This window comes from Dromiciops gliroides, chromosome 4 (assembly GCF_019393635.1).
Source record: "Dromiciops gliroides isolate mDroGli1 chromosome 4, mDroGli1.pri, whole genome shotgun sequence".
Classification (NCBI taxonomy): domain Eukaryota; kingdom Metazoa; phylum Chordata; class Mammalia; order Microbiotheria; family Microbiotheriidae; genus Dromiciops; species Dromiciops gliroides.
In genome coordinates, this window is record NC_057864.1 from 267017192 (window position 1) to 267039528 (window position 22337).

The 22337-nt window shown below is 35.2% G+C and overlaps 1 protein-coding gene across 1 annotated transcript in view; it reads right to left on the bottom strand.

The window, feature by feature from the left end:
* LOC122756011 (cysteine-rich secretory protein 3-like) overlaps window positions 1-5411 on the bottom strand; it is a 63843-nt gene extending 58432 nt beyond the window's left edge. Inside the window, exon 1 of the mRNA XM_044005041.1 lies at window positions 5343-5411. The gene's annotated coding sequence lies outside the window, so the exon portion shown is untranslated. The remainder of the gene's footprint in view (window positions 1-5342) is intronic.
* Between the last annotated feature and the right edge of the window lie 16926 nt (window positions 5412-22337).

Consider the following 22337-nt stretch of genomic DNA (forward strand, 5'->3'; position numbering starts at 1 on the left):
ACTTCAATTCTACCACTCAAGAATGAGTAATTAGTGAACTAATGCCTGGATTTGAATTATGATAAAGTTGCAAGGGATGGTACATAAAACCTAGTTCAATATTCCCTTCTCCCCCTCATTTTAGAGATGAAGATGCTGAAAAACAGAGAAGTTTACATAATTTGCCCATGTAGGAAGTGGTTGAGGCAGTATTTGAACCTAGGACCTGCAATACCAAATCTAAGTTGCTTGTAAAGCAACCTGAAAATTCACCCAATGCTTCATAAGCACCCATGGAGGTGATAGGCCAATAGGAAAACACAGAATTTTTGTCTCAGTGGGTTATTCCCTACATGTTTTAAATTTGAATTTGATTTGGAGGCTTTGTACACTTGGGACTAAAACTTCAGTCTCATTTTGATGGATGAATGTGGACTAGGAAGTTGTCCTTTTTGTTGTTGCTATTTCTTTATTTTCTATTTATATTGTATGGATAAAATATTTGACCCTTAATACTGAGATAGCTAAATCAAAGATCCTGAACAGCTTCGTCAGTGGCATATCCTGATCTGAGCAAACATGGAATCAGAAGACCTGGGCTCTAGGCCTATCCTTAATTGTGTGACCATGGACTTGTCACTTCCCCTCTCTGGGACTAATTTCTTCACTTGTAAAATGAATGGGTTGGATCAGATGATCCCTAATATCCTTTATAATTCTGACATTGTGTGATTCTGTAAAATGTCTGAGGTATGATTCTCAATCAGATAGAAAAATCACACAGAAAAGAATGACCTCACCAGTGATATCACAAACTGTTGTTGTTGACTTGTTTTAGTCATGTTCAACTATGTCCCCATTTGGGGTTTTCTTGGCAAAGATACTAGAGTGGTTTCTCATTTCCTTTTCTAGCCCATTTTACTGAAGGGCTAAGGAAAATAGGGTTAAGTGACCTGCCTGGGGTCACACAGCTAGAAACTGAGTCCAGATTTGAATTCTGGTCTTCCTGATTCCAGGCCCAGAGCTCTATCTACTGCACCTCCTAGCTCTCCTAACATCATATATATACCACAGAGATAAGTAGTATGGAAAAATCAGAGCTTCATTTTATGAAGCCAAATTTAGAGTATGCTCACAGAATTTGCATTTCTTCAGCACCTAAGGGGAAATAGAATTTAGCATCTTCATAGCAAGAATAATTAGTTAAAATAGAAAACTACCAAATGTCACCTAGATTGACTTGCTCTCCCATACTTGCCCATCCCTTTCCTCTTCAGCCTCATGTCAGTAACCCAGCATTATTTTATACCCCTTATTTTGTTCCAGAACCCTCAACTTTGGGCACTTTTTGTATACTTGCATCTTATAAAAATTCCTGATTACTGCTTTTATGCACTCCGTATGTGTGAGAAAGAAACTCACCTTTCTGAGAAATGCTGGACAGAGAATTCCTAAAATAAGGCTAATCTTGGGCTGCCTTGGGAAGTTGCTCTAGATTGAAGCACTATTGTAAAGTATTTGGTAAAATGTATTACTTTTACAAATATATTTGTGAATCATCATCATCATCATCATTATTTTACAAAGCCATGATGTTATCTGCCTTCTGTCAATCTCAGACAATTGTTGGGATTATGGAAACTAGATCTGTAATTCGGTTGGTATCAGGAATTCCCAAGTGAAGAAACCCCCTTGATCAATCCAGCTTGGCAGCATCTCTGCAACCTACACTCTTAGGCTTGTTGAGAGCATTGAGAAATAAAGTGACTTGTCCCTAGATCATATAGCCAGTGTATGTCAGAGGTAGGACATGAATCCAGGTCTTGCTGACTTTGTGGAATATACACTGCCTCTTGAGAAATAAAACCATTCATTTATATTGTGAGTGAGATTTGCACCACCCCTTAAATATAAGTAATTTAACTGTTATAGTAATCATTATAATATTACTACAAATGGTGATCTACTCAATCTTAAGTATTCTCTAGTCTCTTTTAATTTAGTAATCTAGCACAGAGGACAAATATTGTGTAACTTGTTCTTAATGTGTTATAAATTGTTTTAGTGGCTTGAGCCAAGGCAGTATTTGTAAACTTAGTGACTCTTTACCATAGTCCCTCTCCATTGTGGTTACATGTTCAACCAAGGGTCATGTATCAGCTTTGTAGTGATGTCCCTATTTAAAAGGTGCATTGTGGTTGACCACAACACTAGTACCTTCTAAGCTGAAGGAACCAATCAGCATCGAGATTTATGACCTGTTGCTTTAGAAGTATGCTCCAGGATGAAAGACCTAACCATGTTGCTTTAGAAATATGCTTCAGGACTGTTTCCCTCTTGTGATTATTTGTCTAGATGGCCTTTGTCACTGAAGATAATGTTCAAGTTTCAATGTATCCTTTTCTGTACCATTTGTAATTCTCTGAGGGTGCAATGGGAGGAGTCTATGGGGTATAAATACCATCTCCTGGTACTGCTCATGGTTTTTGTGTCCCAAACCTAAGACTGGCTTTACTGCGAGACAGGTACCCTCTCTCAATAAACCTATCTTTCTACACCTCGGAGACTTCTCTGTTTCTTTTTCTTCATCAGACTTAGAAATTTTCATAATAATTTATTGCTTAATGGTTTATCAAGGGCTTGGTATCAATTTGAGAAGATAGCTAGTACTAGTATTTATAAACCCAATTTAAAGATGAGGAAACCAAGGGTCAGCAAAACAGAGTCACTTTTGCAGAATCACATGATTTGACTTTATGGGTAGTAAAACTCAAACCTATGTCTTTTCATTTGAAGTCCTTTTCGCTAAAGCATGTTGTATATCTAAATTGTGTAGAGACTTTTAACAATTTTAGACAAAGATGTTGTACTCTTTAAACTTTTTTTATCTTATAACTGTAATTTTATTATTGCTTATCTGAAATTAAGGAGCATTATATATATTATATACACACATACATTAAATTTTAGAAATAATAGCAATATTGTGAGACAAATGCTGTAAGCCTCAGAGCCAGAAAGCTTGTCTGAAATGGACAAGCGAGGTGACACTGAACCTGTCAAGGAAACTCTCAGTGCCATAAATAACTTTCTTTCTTTCTTTTTTTTCTTTTTTTTTTTTTAGGTGAGGTAATTGGGGTTAAGTGACTTGCCCAGGGCCATACAGCTAGTAAGTGTTAAGTGTCTTAGGGTGGATTTGAACTCGGGTCCTCCTGACTCCAAGACTGGTGCTCTATCCACTGTGCCACCTAGCTGCCCCAGATAACTTTCTAAGTATAGAAGAGATGCTGACCCATGTTAAGACATAGAATTTCTATGTTATGGAATTTCAAGTGTTCATGGAATCACTATATCACTGAGCAATATCACATATTCTAAATTTTTCATTTTATAGGTAAGAAAACTGATGCTTCATGATGTCAGATGACTAATCCAAATTCACATTCTCCATGATAACACATGGTATTACTACTCCTATTTTTAAAAATGAGGAAACTGAGGTACAGTGAAATGGAATGACTTGATTAAGGTCATAACCTATATAATGATTATTTTTCAGGGAAATATAGTGTCATTTTGAAAATATGCATTTTTAAAAAGAGGAAACTGTATTTTAATACTGTTTGTAGTGTGAATCCTGTTCTGCATCCTAAAATTCTATTCATATGTAAAAGATAGCATGGAAACAAGGTGTTAGATTTTACTTATAGAGCACATCAGCAAAATTCTTTTTACCAAAGATACTTGCTTGAATATTTTTATTTTTATTTTCGCTTTTTTTTTTTTTGCAGGGCAGTGGGGGTTAAGTGACTTGCCCAGGGTCACACAGCTAGTAAGTGTCCAGTGTCTGAGGCCAGATTTGAACTCAGGTACTCCTGAATCCAGGGGCGGTACTCTATCCACTGCACCACCTAGCTGCCCCTATTTTCACTTTTGAAGAAGTTTTTTTGTTTTTTTGGTGGGGGGAATAACGAAGATTGGAGAATCTATAAAAGATTAAGTAGGAAGCCTCCAACTATATAATTGAAATTGAAAAATTAAACTACAAAATAGATAGCCCTGCTAAAAAATCCTTCTACTTTTTACTTCTAGCTTAGTCTCAACCCTCACAAATTAGCTCCTGTTTCTCTTATGCTTCAATTTCTCTCATTGGAGTGGATTTTAATGGTCTAGAAATTTGACTATATTTAAAAAATTTTTTGGTTGTCCTTCAAGGGTTCAATCTTACAACCAGTTTTTCTAGGTCTGACTTCGTAACCACCTGGGGGTTAGGCCCTCTGTTCTTTGGGAGAGGGTAAACCACAAGTGTGGAAAGTAGTACAGTGACGCAAGATGAATTATTTAAACCTATGGAAGTAAAATGCTTCCCTGAGAGAGAAATAACATATTTGATTTCCTAGAAGCACTTAATACCTTTTTCTGATATTCCCATCTCCTCCCTCTCCCTCTCCTCCTTCTCTCTTCCTTCATCCCTTTGTCATCCCTCCCCCTTCTCTCCTTCCCCTTTCACTCCCTCTCTCCCTCTCCCTCTATCTTCTTCTCTCCCTCCGGCTCTCTCGGTTTGTCTCTCTGTATCTCTCTCTCTCTCTCTCTCTCTCTCTCTCTCTCTCTCTCTCTCTCTCTCTCTCTCTCTCTGTATCTCTCTCTCTCTCTCTTTCTGTATTTCTGTCTCTGTCTTTATCTCTCTCAACCTGAACAGAGTCAGCTTTTGGATGGAATCTCTTTAAAGTCTTCCAAGCATCTATAAATTTCAGATGTCTGAAATTATGATACAGCTCATTTTAATTTTCTTCAAGTTTAATATATACAACAATTCTGGGCATTTTTCTATTAGTAGAAAAAGTGGGCTTACACTTTAAACTTCAATTTCAAAGGTATTATTTAGGATTGGCAAATTGTAACCTAAAAGCAAAAGTTGATATGCAACTTCTCACTTTGAAAACTCTATCAAAACAAAGTAATTGGTAAGATTATAATAAAAGAAAATAATGAACAGAAAATATGATTATTCACAGATATAACCAGTTAAATTCCTTTTAAAACACCTACCCCATAGCTTCCTTTGAATTTTCTATCATATATAGATCAAGAAAATTTATTCTGAAGTACTACAGAGAATCTAACCACATGGGTCAGTATTTCCATTAAATTGAAATTGCTTTGGGAATGAAAAGATTACACCTTCTATCCTCATCTTCAAAGAAAGAAATGGAATATTTCTGTTCAATATGAATTAGCAATGACATATCCCTTCATTGGTGATCATGGAAATTTATTAGGTCTGTCTTTTTACTAGCTTGCATAATCAAAAAACATAAGAATAGTGCAGTTTTTCATGTAGAAATAAAAAGGTTGTCACTTACCACTGGTCTTCAGAGCAAGATGAGGCACCTGTTGTATCTTTAGGCAGATCTAAGGTCTGTCTATTTAAGGATCTGAATAGAACAGTATATATACACGATCACATATATGTGTAAAGCACACCTTTTCCTGTTTTGGCAATGTCTGGTTGTGCAAGGTTATGCAATTAATTTTAAGTCAACATGGCCTTGAAACAGATTTTGTCATGCCATTTCTGGAAACTGTATCAAATTACAGTGCAAGTTGTCTGACATGTTTCCAACCATTGTTTGAGCACTTCAAATTTTACATTGCAACTGTTTTACATTTTTGATAAATTAATTTTTCTCACAGACGCATCTAAACTCTTTCTATGGTTTTTCTCACCATTGCATCTGAACTGAATTTGTAAGAATATTTCTATACTAATAAAATCCAAAGTATGATTTTTCCAGTGTTTCAAAATCAGATCTTTTTACTTATGGAAAGGACCCATGATTTATCAGCATGAAGAACTCTGAGCAACTCCCTCTATCAATGTAGATAATTTACGATCTAAATCCTAAGGAGTTATTTGTGACATATAGTAGTTTAGTGACTTATCCAAGGTCACACAACCAATCCTTGTTAGAGACAGTATTTTAATCCTTGAACTATTGATTGTAAGCCTGGCACTCTATCAAATAAACCACTCTGTCCCCTATGTAGAAAGTGTAAATTATTTGGGAAAAAATGAACTATATTCAAAGTTTTTGTGGGAAATATTCTATTATTCACATGAGCCTTATTTTCTGCAAATATGGTTTACATAGAAGTGACCAAATTTGATTAGCCAAGTCATCCATGGCCCTTTTGATTTAAAGCTAGAAGGGCCCATTTGGTCTACTTCTCTCATTTTACAGATGAAGAAACTGAGTTACAGAGAAGTCAAGCAGTTTCTCAAGGTAATTCAACTGCTATTTGTCTGACATGGTAATCAAATCTAAATTTTGTTGATTAGAAGTCTAACTTTTTTTCTATACAGTGTTACCTTTGATATTTTGGAAAGGACCCATGATTTATCAGCATGAAGAACTCTGAGCAACTCCCTCTATCAATGTAGATAATTTATGATCTAAATCCTAAGGAGTTATGCTAAGTATTACATCATGTATGTATTATAAAACTATTCAGTCAACAAGCATTTAAGCACTAACATAAACAGGAACTTTTCTAATCATGAGTTTATACATACATACATATACATATATACAATGTACTTATGCATATATTATATATTGTATTTTAATACATACATATGTCATATATTCAGAGTATATATAAATGCATTTTACATATTATATGATATACGCATGTATTATCCAACATGAATATATAACATGAATATATAGTATATATTTATATATAATATAAATATATATTATTTTAATTGAATGGATAGAATTCATTTAATGTAATTAAATTATCATTTGATTTCTTTAGTGTGTTCCCTCTCTGTTACCCCAGTTGCCTTATCTGTAAAATCTGGCATTTTAGTTGAATTGCTTCAGAGATATCTCTCTATTAGCTTTAGAACCCATGTTCCTATTATCTGATTCAGCTTTGGTGACAATCAATGAATCTAAATTTTGAAGAAATTCCTTTAAAATGTAGGAATATGAGGACACCATAAAAATCACAGCAGACTATCTCACTAAAAATGAATCTCCAGATAATTATAATCACATATGAATTGTTTATGTGCTCTAGAGTCCAATAAGCTACTTTGACTTTTTTTAATTCACAATTATCTTTCTAGATATGGTGTCATAAGAAATTGTTGGAAGTATGTGGTTCTGACAATAGATTTATGATTAAATCATCAATTATAGGTTTAGACTTTGAAGGAAACTTAAGACGTGAAAACTGAGGCTTGGTCTGGTAAATGATTTGTATAGATTGATCCAGTAAGTGGTGGTGGTAGGGAGGTTGGGAGCTGAAAACCATGTTTTATTTTTTTATTATATTTTTAGAGTTATTTTTTTAAACTACAAATCCAGCAACTCTTGCAATAAAGAAGTTACTAATATAGAAGCAACAGGGCCGATATGGCTACATGTTTTATCTGAGTGTTTTTTGTTGTTGTTTTGTTTTCTTTTTAAGACAAATAATCCCTTTCCTTATCAAAGAAAAGAGTAAGAGAAAAACAAAAATAACCTCTGTAACTTTAGGAGGAAATTTGTGGATTGGCATCTTGGGAAGTATTAAGAAGGATATGCTCAGGACAGCTAGGTGGTGCAGTGGATAAAGCACTGGCCCTGGAGTCAGGAGTACCTGAGTTCAAATCTTACCTCAGACACTTAACACATACTAGCTGGTGACCCTGGGCAAGTCACTTAACCCCAATTGCCCCACTAAAAAAAAAAAAAAAGGATATGCTATTATTTCTTTCTTTCTTTTTTTTGGCCCATTAGTTCTAAAAGCATTATAGATTAGCATCAGCAAATAAGCTGTAGAATGCTTGTTTTGGAGGAAAGATGAGATAAAAAGCTAAAACAATACTTACATAGAAAAATTATAAATACAAATTGGGAAAGTTACAATTCTGGAATTAATACTTTCTGATGTGGGTGACTGGACTTGGATGTAGATGTAAATGTTCTTCTCCCTTTTGCCTTATTTAATATTTTGGGAAATACATCTTAATGTAGAAGAACTCAGATGAGTTCAACAGTTTCTTTCATAATCTACTTCTGTATAGTACAGTAAAACACACACTTCCTCTCTCAGTTATTCAGTTTCTTTTCTTTAATTTTTAAAAATGTTTGTTTTTTTTAAAATTTAGTTTCTTCAATTATAAAATGGGGATAATAATAGTACCTCTCATAGGGTTTTCATGGGAAGTAAATGAGATAACTTGTACTTTGTGAACCTTAAAGTGCTATAAAATGCTGGCAATTATGATTTTACTTTCCATCATATGGGTCTTCTATACATGATCCCCCACCCCAATCTGCAAACCATCACATTGCAATTGTTGTTGTTATTTGTTCTTTATTCTCAAAGAGGACCATGACATAGGGATGATGTCATGACTTGCAGTGAATTGGATTTAAGTTAGAGAGGGCTGTGCAAGGTCACCAACCTTACTTTCTTCTCCAGAGCCATCTTGGACCAGTATCAAGCTATATATCAGGATGACTAGAGAAAGTCCTAGATGTTTTAATGCAATTGGTATTAAGTGACTTGTCCAGGGTCACACAGTTAGTTAATGTGTAAGGTGAGATTTGAACTCAGTTCCTCTCAACTACAGAGCCAGTGTTCTATCTACTGTACCACCTAGCTTCCACATTGTAAATTCCATAGGACTAGGAAGCACACTGCATTTAATCTTTGCTGGAATAGAACAAAGTGGAATAAAAATAGGAAAGAATACTATTTGTACCCATAAACTTTGAAAGCTAAATTTCCTGTAGAATCAGCCAAGCAGATGAGAGAATAAAGGTCCATCAAGCAACTCTCGGCACAAGTATGTCAACTCTCTTGAACCTAGACCATTTTGTAGATTTGACCCTTGATTATCCTCTTTGTACCTCTAATCTTGCTGTTTTACTGATCTGAGATAGTTGCCTTTTACCTGTCTGAGAATGATCTACTTGTTGGTGGGCTTGGAATGATAAAATACTAAAGGTGGAAGGAACATCAGAGATTATTTAGGATAAGCCCAGAAAGAGAAAGGTTGTATAACTAAACAGCAAAGTTTAAAATTACACTTTTTGGCTCCAAGTTTCATCAGTAAAAATCTTATGGTCTTATCCTTAGTGGGACCAAGACTATGAAAAATAACAATGGAGAATTCTAAAAGCATAGCACATTTAGGTTCATTCCTAGGTGGTAGAACAATATCTAAAGGGTAAAGATGCTATCCTGGAAGAAAGTCTCTGGTGGAGAACTACTAGCTTTGTCCTTGTTCTAGTCAACATTTTTTTTGGTGGAGCAATGAGGGTTAAGTGACTTTCCCAGAGTCACACAGCTAGTTAGTGTCAAGTGTCTGAGGTCAGATTTGAACTCAGGTCCTCCTGAATCTGGTGCTTTATCCAGTGCTCCAGCTAGCTTCCCCCTCTAATCAACATTTTTATCAATTAAGAGTGTGAGTTTTATGTTAACTTTTTTTTCAGGGCCATGGGGGTTAAGTGACTTGCCCAGGGTCACACAACTAGTAAGCATCAAGTGTCTGAGGCCAGATTTGAACTCAGGGCCTCCTGAATACAGGACCGGTGCTTCATCCACTGTGCAACCCAGCTGCTCCCCCTTATATTAAGTTTTTACGGGTATTATCAGCATCAAGGGACATTTATTAATATCCAAAACTTCACAATTCCAAGCACTATAGGCAATTATATAAGTATGAAATAAAGTTATAAGAGTTAAGTTTCCTATTATCACGCAAAAAAATTATGACTAGTTTAACCACTAAGGGGAGCTCATGAGTGATTTTTGGGCTATAGTTATTAAACATGCATTGAAGTCCTTCTGTCCCCCTTCTCTCTGGGGCTATGTTTTGAAGAGTGACTGGGAATCTTGCTTCACAGACTTAAGGGGCAGGAGAGAATAAGTGAAGGGAGGAAAGAAGGAAGGAAAGAAGAGGGAACAAGGGAGAGCAGAAGGAGGAGGAAGGAAAGAGAAGGAAGAAAAGAAAATTGGAGAGGAAGAAAAGAACAAGCATTTATTAACTGCTTAGTATGTTGTTGTTTTAATTTTTTTTTTTACTGTTCTTCATTTTTCGAGAGGACTGATGCTATCATGGGGTGATGTATTGACTTCCACATGAATTGGATTTAAGTGAGGCAGAGTTGCACAAAGCAGTCAGCCTTACACTCTCTTCCAGAGCCATCCCAGTCCAGTGGCAAGAAAAAAAGTCAAGATTATTGGCAGTGGCCCAGGATTCAGTGTATGACTTTGGTGTCATTAATATCTGAAGTGGCTGCTTCAACTGCCTTCAAGGCAGTTGCAACAAATTGTTCTTATATGCTCTTTCTGCTGTTGGAAGTCTTCATATGCTTGGGGTAGACATTACCCTAACTCACCAATGGGTTTGAAGCCTGTTGGTTACCCCCAACCTAGTTTAATATATCTACTGAAATAGTTTTTGCCAGAGTGTGGTCTCTGTATGTGGCTCTGTACTAAGCACTTTATAAATGTTATCTCATTTGATCTTCAGAGAAACAATGCAGGTAGGTACTATTATTATTTCCATTTAAGGTGCAAGAAAATGAGGTAGATACATGTTAGGTGATAAGCACAAAGTCTCATGGATTAGGGTGTTTTCGGTGAAATTTTAACTCGTCCACCTGTGCCACGTCCCTTGCAATACCTTCCTCCCTTTACTCAATGGCAGTGAATTTTATTCTCATGAACTTTTTCTGATGTCATGATTTGCTTAGGTGTGTTTATTAATTGCTGTTCCTTCATTAAGAATGACAAAATATAACACTAATCCTCTCTCTCCTTCTCTGTGTGTTGCTGTCTATATTTATTCCAAGGCCAATAATTCTGAGAAAGTTGTACCTCCTCACTGAGAGCAATAACTCCTCATTTCCTCTTATCTTTATCAACACATTAAATAACAGAAAAAAGTTTAGGAAAGATAGAGGGAAAAGGCTCACATATTTCAAAAAATACATAGTGACATTTTTCTTAGTTGTAATAATCTGGAGGTAAAATAGGTGCATGTTGCTTCAGGAATAACTGAATAAATTGTGATATATGAATTTTGTGAGAAATTATGAATATGAAGAATTATGAGGTTAGGGAAATTTTTATGAACTGATAGAGAAGGAAAGAATCAGAAGAGTGGGAACAATTTTTAAAATGGTAGCTTCAGAGAACAGAGAGTGAAACACATGTACATCTTCTTAGTAGAGAGAAAGTTAGTAAACCATCAGTTCATAAATAGGCCTATGTTGTCAGTCATGGCAGACATGTTGATTTTTATTGCTTCATAAGATGTCTCCAACCAGTGCTTTTATTGATTTACTCAATTTCTCATGTAGAACTCTTCTTTATTAATTCAAATTGTTAACTGTTCTACAACTTACAGTTTTAAAGCATTGATTTTCTTATTCAGAGGTTAAATGATTTTTTTCTAGGTTCCCATGGTATAGGTCCGAGGCAGGACTTGTTTTCCTGACTCTTGGCCAACCCACGATATAATACCCCACATTGTCTCTCTAATTTTGCTTAATAATACCTATTCCTATAGTCAGTCCTTTCTGACTCCAGGCTTGGAATTCTCTGCTGCACCATCAGCTGCCTTTAGCTTAAAATTTTTAATTTAAAAATGACTGTTCTGCAGTCATTTCCAACTCTTTGTGAACTCATTTGGGGATTCATTGGCAAAGATTCTGGAATGGTTTGTCATTTCCTTCTCCAGACAAGGAAGCTGAAGCAAACAGGGTTAAGTAACTTGTCCAGGGTCATGCAGCTAGGTATTAAGTATCTGAGACTGGATTTGAACTCATGTATATGTCTTTCTGACTTTAAGCATAGCACTCTATCCACTAAGCTATCTAGCAGCCCCTAAAAATTTATATATATATATGAGAAAAAAGTCATGTCACTTATTGTTAGTGATTTGACAAGAGCTTAGTGATTTGATAAGAGTTATAAAGGTACAGGGTAATACAATATAGAGAGGACAGGCTTTCTCTTTCTTGTTCATATTTTTTTTCCCACTAGTACTTCAATGGTCCCCAATCTGGCTTCAAGACAGCGAATGCTTTGTGGGTAGTAAGGAGGTGGTGGACATTGGAGAACAAAGATTTACTTATCTAGCCTTCTTTGGGACTAGTCACAAGTCATGAAACTTGGCAGAAAAGGAGGTGGTAAGTAGCATCTAAAAAGTTTGGATGTTTATTCAAAGCTTATAGGGCTTAATACAAACTGAATTGGTTTTAAAACTAGATTGAGATCCCAGGGAAAACAAACTTCCTGATTGGGCCTAGTTTAAATAATTTATGGGAATGTACTCTTGATCTCTTTGCTTCTGTTACTGACAAGTACCACAGAATCAGGAAATCTGGAGGAGGGTAGGAAAAAAAGGAGAGGCAGGAGTTGGGGAGAGAGAGACAAAAAGAATTAATCACACATAACAAAAATAATTATTTGCGTTTGAATTTTGGATAGCTTGGCTCATGAATCATGCTTTTCTTTCATATTAGAGTCACAAGTTGAGTATAATGGATGTCATTTGGTTTTTTATTACTAAAGAAAGAGATGAGTATACTGTTCAATGGAAATTCTCTGTAATAACTTGGATTTTTTTTTGCTAGATTGAAAATTTTATCAGTTTTAGTTCAAAATTCTATCCTAGCTCCCCAATTTGAGAGGCTCAATAAAATGATCTCTAAACCCCTTCTGATTCCCAGTCTGTGATTTTGTAATTTTATCTTGCAATAGAAGTATTTTATACTACCTATATCAGAAGCCTTTTCTGATTTTTTTCTGCAATTGCTTATATTATTGTTGTGGTTCAGTTGTTTCAGTTGTGTTCATCTCTTTGCGACCTCATTTAGGGTTTTCTTGGCAAAAAATACTGAAGTGATTTGCCATTTCCTTTTCCAGCTCATTTTACAGATGAAGAATGAGGCAAACAGGGTTAATTGATTTGCTCAGGGTCACACAGCTAATAAGTATCTGAGGCCAGATTTGAAATCAGGGGGATAAAACTTCCTAAGTCTAGGTCTTGCACTCTTATCATCATAACGCTTTGCTACCCCCAATTGCTAGGATTACCACATATTTAGCATTTGTTTTCCATGCACTTTGTGCTTATGACAGGCAACAGGGTTGAAATAGACAGAAAACTGACCATCTAGGAAGACCTACACTTAAGTTGCACTTCAGACACATTCTTTCTAGGGTGACCAGGTCAATTACCTTCCCAGTATTCTAGGCCAGGGAATAGCAAACTATTTTTTTTTTAAATGGACAGATAGTAAGTATTAAGGATATGCGAACCAAGAGACAAACATCAAGAATGTTATCTAAATACACATATAACAAAAGAGAAAACAGATTTCCTCAAAAATTTTAATGATGAAATTCAGGATATAATAATGATAATAATAGTAATTGAGTAGAATACTTTTTCATGATATAATCTACTAATAAAAATCTAATATTTTCTGGGGAGGGCAGGGCAAAATTTTGATTAACTCAAATTGAAAGTTTGTGTTCTCTGTCATCAAAATCAATTGAAAATGTTCATCTGCTAATTCAAAGGAAGCTAGCTGGTACAGTGCATAGAGTCTAGGGCCTGGAGTCAGGAAGACATCTCTGGGAGTCCAACTCTGCCCTCAGATACTTAATAGCTGCGTGACTCTGAGCAAGTCACTTAACTCTGTGTGTCTCAGTTTCTCCATTTATAAAATGAGCTGGAGGAGGAAATTACAAACTACTCTAGTATCTCTGCCAAGAAAACCCCAAATGACAAGAACAGCAACAATAATGATCTGTAATGAAAATTTTTGTATTTCATCTTTGAAAATCTTTTCACACAGACACTGCCAAATAGTAATGCCAATCCATGAGTATTTGTTTAGTATATGCATTACTTGAAAAACCTTTATAAAATTTGATTCTCTACTCAATATTTGGATTTTTGTATATCCTTGCATTGAAGATGAGTTATTTTCATTTGAAGTTTAACTAGAAATTCCTTAATTACACTGTTAAATTGATTCTGAAATATGGACATTTCTTTTGCATTTGGGTCAAGGTCCGAAAAAGGTTTCTGTAACTGTAGTTTGAGCTCTAAAATCTATATTAACTGCAAATTTGTGCAGGAATAGAAATCTTGCTTTTCTTCATTTAAACTTTGACATCACAGGAAGTATATACATTACTTGAAATTGACTTTTACCACAAAGTAAGTTTTGCATTTAATAACAATTTTGACTTGTAATTTTAGTTTTAATTCTTTAAATAACATTATCAAGTCTACAAGCAAAAGGTAATTTCAAAGCTCCTCAATGTTCCATAATTTTGCCTGAAGGTGGGTCTCATTCAGAAAATTTCAAATCTCAGCCTGTGCTCAAAAAAATTACATTTAACTTTTTTCCTCTTCTTTTCTTGTTTTGACATGATGTGCATTGGTAATAAAAATAAATAAATGAAAGAAAATGTCTCAGTAAGTTAATATGCGTGCAATTGAAATGCTGCTGAGTTAAAACAAAACAAAACAAAAAAACAAACAAAAAAACTTTGTAGTGATTTGTAGTTTGCTTAGCAGCAGTGTGAGAAGATGAGAGTACCACATGTGGTCTCTGTTGCAGCTACACCATTCTGCTTTTGTAGCATGAAAGCAATAATAGACAATGTGTAAATGAATGAGCATGACTGTATTCCAAGTAAACTTTATTTATGGATATTGAAATTTGAATTTCATATAATTTTTACATATCTCAAAATATTCTTCTGTGTGTGTATGTGTGTATATGGTTTTCACCATTTAAATATGTAAAAATACATTCTTAGTTCTCAGCAAGCCACTTTTCTTGAAGATAGTTCCCCACCCCTGCTCAAGGTAAATCTCTAAGTCTATAGGTTAATTGTTCTTGTTTCATCTTGTCCTACTCTTTGTGACATTATGGGCAGTAGCACGCCAGTAATGTCCAAGAGTCTTTTCTTGGCAAAGATACTAGAGTGGCTTGCTACTTCTTTCTCCAGTGGATTAAGACAAACAGAGGTTAAATGACTCAGGGTCATACATCATCTGAGGCTGGAATAGAACTCAGGTCTTCCTTACTCCAAACCCATAACTCTATCTACTGAACCACCTAGCTGTCTCATAGGTTGATCACTCCACTAGAAAGTAAATTCCCTGAAGGCAACAACTTTTTATTTTCTCTTTTAAACCCAGTGACTTGTAGAAAACCTGGCTTTTAGTAAGTCCTTAATATTATTAATTGATTTTCTCCCCACCCCCACCCCTCCCTCCCTCTCTCCCTCTCTCTCTCTCTCTCTCTCTCTCTCTCTCTCTCTCTGACAAAGTGGTATTTATTTAAATTAAAAAGAAAATCTATTCCATCCTTCTCCTTCCATACACTTGCTTTCCTGGTTCACAGAAAGCCTTTAAATTAAGTCCTTGCTTGGCTTGCATCCTGGTTCACAGATAGCCTTTAAATAAGTCCCAGCTTGGCTTCCATGAAACTGGGCATGTTGGTAAAGTTGGGTTTTACTTAAGTGAGGTGTGGTCTATTGCTGGCGTCTAGGATATATTTTGAAGAAAAAAATATCTGGGAGTGGAAATTGGAATATCCAAAGCTCTATTTTTTTGGAAATCTTTCTCCTATTGGTATATATGAGAAGGAAACCAGTCTCCTGATTTTCTAAAACCACAAAGTCAAAAGAAACTTCTGGAAAAACAGCAGGTTGGCCCTTCTAAATTCTGACAATATATATTGGTATATCATTTTACTGAAGAGTCAAAGTGATAAAAGCTCCTTTTCCTTCTCTGATACAGGGGACCCGTCATCTCTTTTCATCTTTGTCCTGAAGATGACTGTTTTCCCCAAAACTCTGGTTAAGAAGAATTTTCTTACCTCTGCCCACTGCATCTGATTATAGTGGCTCAGGATGCTTTTCCTATTCATCTTCTGCTAAGGATCACTGGGTGGATAACTCCTTGCAAGACAGGGCTGGGCTCCTGATTCTTTCACTGAGGCTTTAGGTGTATGGAGCATTCTAGAAGGACTAGTACATCTGGTATGAGTGCTTGCTGTGCCCTTTTTGGGGTTACTCATCCACCTTTAGTGTCCATGTTTTACCCAACTCAACTCTCATTTGTGGCTCCAAGAAGCTGTTGCATGCATAGTGGCCACACCATGGTAAAACAGTGAATGCATAAGGGCTAAACTAGGTTGAGGGTAACTGACAGGCTTCAAAACCTCTGTCAGTTAGGAGGAATGTCTAACACAAACATGTGAAGACTTCCCCATGTGAAGACTGGCAGAAGAGGAGGATGAGAATAAAATTGTTTCAGTGGCCATGAAGGTAGATGAAGCAAGCATTGTGGAGTGCTTGGAGCTTGGTCAGACACTGAAGATGCCAAGGTCATCCACTGAACCCTGGGCTATTGCCAGTCATATTGACTTTTGCCCTGCCACTGGATTTACTGATTCTGGAAGAGAGAGTGAGGCAGACAACTTTGTCCAACTCTGACTCACTTAAATCTGATTCATCCACAAGTAATGGTCCTCTTTGAAATGAAGGACAAACAACAAGTCAGGTGAGGGCCACAGCTTTTGATCATGAGCTTAAAGGCAGGACCTCATTTACTGTCCCTTACTATCTTCCAGTACATTTCCATGAGGTGGTCTTATCAACTCACAAGTTCTTAGACAGAGGCCTGGTAACTGTGACTTAGAAATAGAAAATAAAACATTGCTAGTTCCTCAGAGAAGTCCTTGATCCATGAAGCCTGTTGGAGAGTCCAGGCATATCTCTATCTGTCATATTAGCCCCCAGTCCACCAGGACTCTCAGCAGGATCAACTAGCAGATCACATTCTTCTGGCAGTGTATGTGTCTCACGTTTTTCAGACTGAGCAGCAGCTGCAGTGGAACAGGCACTTGGAAGTCCTTGAGTTTCCCCTTTTTCCAGCATGTGTGAGGCTAGAGTCCCCAGGGTTGGGACTGACTCTTAAGAAACAAAAAAGGAAGCCATTTCCATAGAGTACTTTGCAAGGTGATGCTCAGAGATTAATTAGACATAGGAAATGGTAGCCCTGAAGGATCTCTCTCAGCTTCCCAAGGAATGTCTCCAGATACTCTGGGTTAATCCTCTCCCCTACAGTTAAAGCAGCCCCTCCTGTCCCCCTGGGCAGTTACATCAGCACCCTGAGTTTGAAAGATTCTGCTCACAGTGGCTTTCATCACAGTGCTGTGATGTGGGCTGATTGTATAAAAGTAAAAAGCTTTTGCACAGACAAAACCAATACAACCAAAATTATAAGGAAAGCAGAAACCTGGGAAATAATTTTTGCAACAAATATTTCTGATTATGGCCTCATTTTTCAAAGATATAGAGAACTGAGTCAAACTTATAAAAATACAAGTCATCCAGTATTACCTGTGCTAGGTTTACATCTCAAAGACATCCAAAAAGAGGGCAAAGGACCTGTTTATTGCAAAAATATTTATAACAGCTCTTTTTTTTGGTGGTGAAGAAATGGAAATCAAAAGGATGCCCATCAATTGGGGAATGACTAAACAAGCTATAGTACATGCTTGTAATGGAATATTATTGTGCTATAGGAAATGAAAAACAGGGCAATTTCAGAAAAACCTGGAAAGACTTACGTGAGCTGATATATAGTGAAGAGAATAGAACCAGGAAAATTTTGTACATAGTAACAGCAATGTTATGTCATGAAGAACTGTGAATGACTTAGCTATTCTCAGCAATACAATGATCCAAGTCTAAAAAACTAAGATGAAGCATATTATCTACCTCCAGATAAAGAACTGATATTGATTGAATACAGAATGAAGTATACTATTTTCACTTTCTTTTTTTCTATTATTTGTCTTCTCACGCAAAATGACTAATATGGAAATATTTTATATAATTGTACATGTATAACAGATATCTGATTGCCTACCACCTCAGAGTGAATGGAGGGGTGGGGAGGGATGGAGGCATAGAATTTGAAACTCAATAATTTAAATAAAATATTTAAAAAAATAAAATAAATTTCCCTTTGTAAAAAATAATCTGAATGTTAATTGTCCTTCCTACAATAGAGTGAATAGAATTGATGGAAGTTAGAGCTATTTAGAGAGATTCTAGAGAGTATATGCAGTCTTGAGTGCTGGAATATCTTGGGATAAAGGTAAAATATAACATACCTGGACTTCAAGTAGTAGAGTAGCCACCGTTATATTTTATTCTGCATTTTAAATCCATCAACTCTATAGCTGGAGGTAACTGACATGCTTCAATATTAGTCTTCTGGACTTGTGGTTAATTATTGCCTTGATCAGAGATCTAAAGTCTTTAAATTATTTTCCTTTATAATATTGTTGCTGTATAAATTATTCTTCTATTTTAGCTCACTTTACTCAGTATTAGTTCCTAGAAATATTCTCAGTTTCCTTTACAAGTGTCCATTCTGTCATCTCATGGCACAATAATATTCTGGAATATTAGTATAAGAGGCAGTTAGGTGGCACCATGGATAGAGTGCCACACCTGAACTTAGGAAGACATTTTCCACAGTTCAAAGCTGGCCTCAGACATTTGCTAACTGTGTAACCCTGAACAAGTCATTTAATTTTATTTGCCTCAGTTTCCCCATCTGTAAAATGAGCTAGAGAAGGAAATGGCCAACCACTCCAGTTTCTTTGCCAAGAAAACCCTAAATGGAGTCTCAAAGGGTCAGACATGACTGAAATGACTGAACAACAATAACAATCACAAATAATAATATAAAATTTATTAAATTATATATACCTCTTGACCCCCGGTTACCACTACTAGATCTATACCCAAAGACATCAAAAAAAAGGAAAATGATTTATAGTACCTTGCAGAGAGAAGTGAGTAGTGCCAGGAGAACAATTTAAATAATATCAATAACATTGCATAGCCAAAACAATTTTGAAAAACCTGAGAACTCCAAACAAAATAATCTTTTTTAAGTTTGATTGGCGTGACACTGAATATACAAATTAATTTAGTTTGTACTGTCATTTTACATATATGGCCCCAGCCTACCTAGGAACAATGAGTATTTTACCAATTACTTTAACTGTCTTTATTAGAGTATATAGGGTTTTGCAGTTTTATTTATATGGTTCCTCTATATGTCTTGGTAAATAGGCTCCTAGCATTTTATACATTCTGTAAGTATTTTAAATTGACTCTATTTCTTCCTACTAGACTTTGTTTGGATTATTAATAAAAGCTAAAGGTTTATGTAGATTTATTTTCTATCATAACTTTGCTGAATTTGTTCTTTGTTTCAAATAACTTTTTTTAGTTGACACTTTAGTGTTCTCTAAATGAAGCATCATATCATTTACAAAAAGTGAAAATTTTGTTTATTCTTTGCTTATGATTATTGCCTGAAATTCTTCTTCATGTCTTGTTGGTATAGCTAGCATTTCTGGGACTGAATATTAATGATGATAATGAACATCCTTGCTTCATACCGGATCATATCAGACAGACCTTTAGTTGATCCCCATTAGAGATAATACTGGTTCTTGGTTTTAGTTAGGTAATATTCATCATGTCAAAATCCATTTATTTATATGATTTTATTTCAATTTTTTTAAAAAAGGAAAGAGTATTGTGCTCTTCATAACTTTTTTTCTGCATGTATTGATGTAATCATAAAACTAATTGCTTGTTTTTTTACTGGCCCTCCCTAGTGTTCCTGTTACAAATTAAACCAGGCCATAGCATATAATATTTGAGATATGGTGTGATGGGCTCCATTCTAAGATTTTATATACAATTATCCATTAATATTCATTTGGAATATTGTTCTATTATAGTCTTTCTCTTATGTAACTCTCTCTTTTTTGTATGAAGACCATATTCATATAGAAAAGAAAATTGGTAAGACCACTTCTTTTCCTATTTATTTAAAATAGCTTTGTAACATTAGAATCATTTCCTTAAATGTTTGTTATAATTCATGTAAAAATCCATCTGGTCCTCTTCCCCATGCACCCCACATCCTTTAGTATCTATGTATGGATTGTTCATCCATAGCATGAAGAGTTTCTCCCCAAACTACTTCAGATTTTGGTATTATATTTTTGAGAAGAGCATCTTAGCTTTAGTTTTCATTAGACCTTTTGATGAAACTACTTGAAATGTACTTCGTGAGGAAGCAATAATATATGGTGATATATCCCATGTCTGAAGACCCAGTCTTACCTTTATTCTTATTATAATCACTCTTTGTTCTTTAGGCTTATCCTAGGTCTTAATATATGTGAGTCCTCCTGCCCCACATGAAAGCATACACAACTTCTCCTTGGATAAGATGAAGTCCTAGGAAGCATAACTGTTACTCACAGAAAGTGGCCTTCTGTTGTGCCCATTTCCTCCAGGTGAAACTAATTGTAAGGCACATGTCAATTACTGAATATATGGTTGTCTTCCCTCATTCCAACGTTAAACATTCTTTAACAAGTCATTTTACTCTCCTCTTCTACAGTGAGCTCTAGAATTAATTCCTCACCATTTTGGATATATTTTTCCAGTTCTCTTACTCTAATTGCTTTTGGAACCCAAAACTTTCTGAGAGGGAAAAGATATCACTTCTCCTTCTCTACTCACCTTCAGCTTGGATAGGGTATAGCTTCAGTTCCTTTCTTTCTCTTCTGTCTTTTTAAGGATGTTACATGACTTGATTGTGTTATTCCTATTCCAAAATATATTAATGCACTTTTAGTGAAGTATGAGATTTAGCCTGCATAATAAGTAACTTCCTCCTTCCCTTTTCTTGAGCCCTTAAGATTATATCTACAAATGCTTATGTTCTGTTTGTCCTTTGATGATCTCTTTTTGTTCTTTCATTTTTCAATAAAATTTATTATTGTAACAACAATACTTTAGAAATACAATATAGTTTTTGTCATTATTTATTCTGTCTTTGTTAATTTTTCTTTTTAACTTTCTTGTGTTTTTCTTGTTTGGAATTTTTGGAAGGTGAATAATTTGTTCAGCTTTGTTTTGTCTGGCATAAATGCTTCATATGTTTTGTTAAAGATCCATATTTTTTCACTAAATAGGTTAAACTTTTTTTCAGATTTTATTATTTTTGAGTATAGATTGTGCTCCTTTGCTTTTTGGAATAAGTTATTCCATTTTTTTATTGTTTTATGCTGCCATGAGAATAATCTTTCCTGAAAATCAAAGGAGAGATTAATAAAATTGAGAGGAAGAAAACTATATGGTTAATAAATAAAAGTAAGAAATGGTTTTATGAAAAAGTCAATAAAATAGATAAATCCTTGGTTAATTTGATTTCAAAAGAAAGAAGAAAGCCAAATTACCAGTATAAAAAATGAAAGGGGTGAAATAAAAGCAATAATTAGGAGCTATTTTACTCAACTGTATACCAATAAATCTGACAATCTAAATGAAATGGATGAATATTTACAAAAATATGAACTTCTCAGATTAACAGAAGAGGAAATAAAATTCTTAAATAAGCCTGTTTTAGAAAAAGAAATTGAATGAGCCATCAATGTACTCCATAAAAAATTTCCTTGGCCATCTCCTCCCAGCTGTCTGTGTCTGTTCCCAGAGCCCTCAAGTCTCCCTTGCATACATCTCTGTACTGAAGCTGAGGGCATCCAGAAGGTCACATAAATCATCAGCATATCTATACATGACTAAATAAAGCTTAGCAGCAAGATAGAAAGAGAAATTCCATTTAAAGTAGTTGTATCAATATAAAATACTTGGTAGTTGACCTGCCAAGACAAACCCAACAACTCTATGAACATAATTACAAAACACTTTTCAAACAAATAAAATCAGATCTAAGTAATTGGAAGAATATCAATTGCTCATGGATAGGCCAAGCTAATATAATAAAAATGACAATTCTACCTAAATTAATTTACTTATGTAGTCTCACACCAACCACATTACCTAAAATATTTTATAGAGCTAGAAAAAATAATAAGAAAATTCATCTGGAAGAACAAAAGGTCAAGAATATCAAGAGAAGTAATGAAAAAATAATGCACAGGAAGGTGGGCTAGCTGTACCAAATGTGAAGCTATACTATAAAGTGGCAGTCATCAAAACTATTTGGTACTGGATAAGAAATAGAACAGTGGATCAATGGACTAGGTTAGCCACAGGAGACACAGTAGTAAATGACTATATTAATCTACTGTTTGATAAACCCAAAGACTCTAGCTACTGGGATGGGAACTCAGTATTTTACAAAAACTGATGGGAAAACTGGAAGATAGTATTGCAGAAACTAGGCATAGATCAAAATG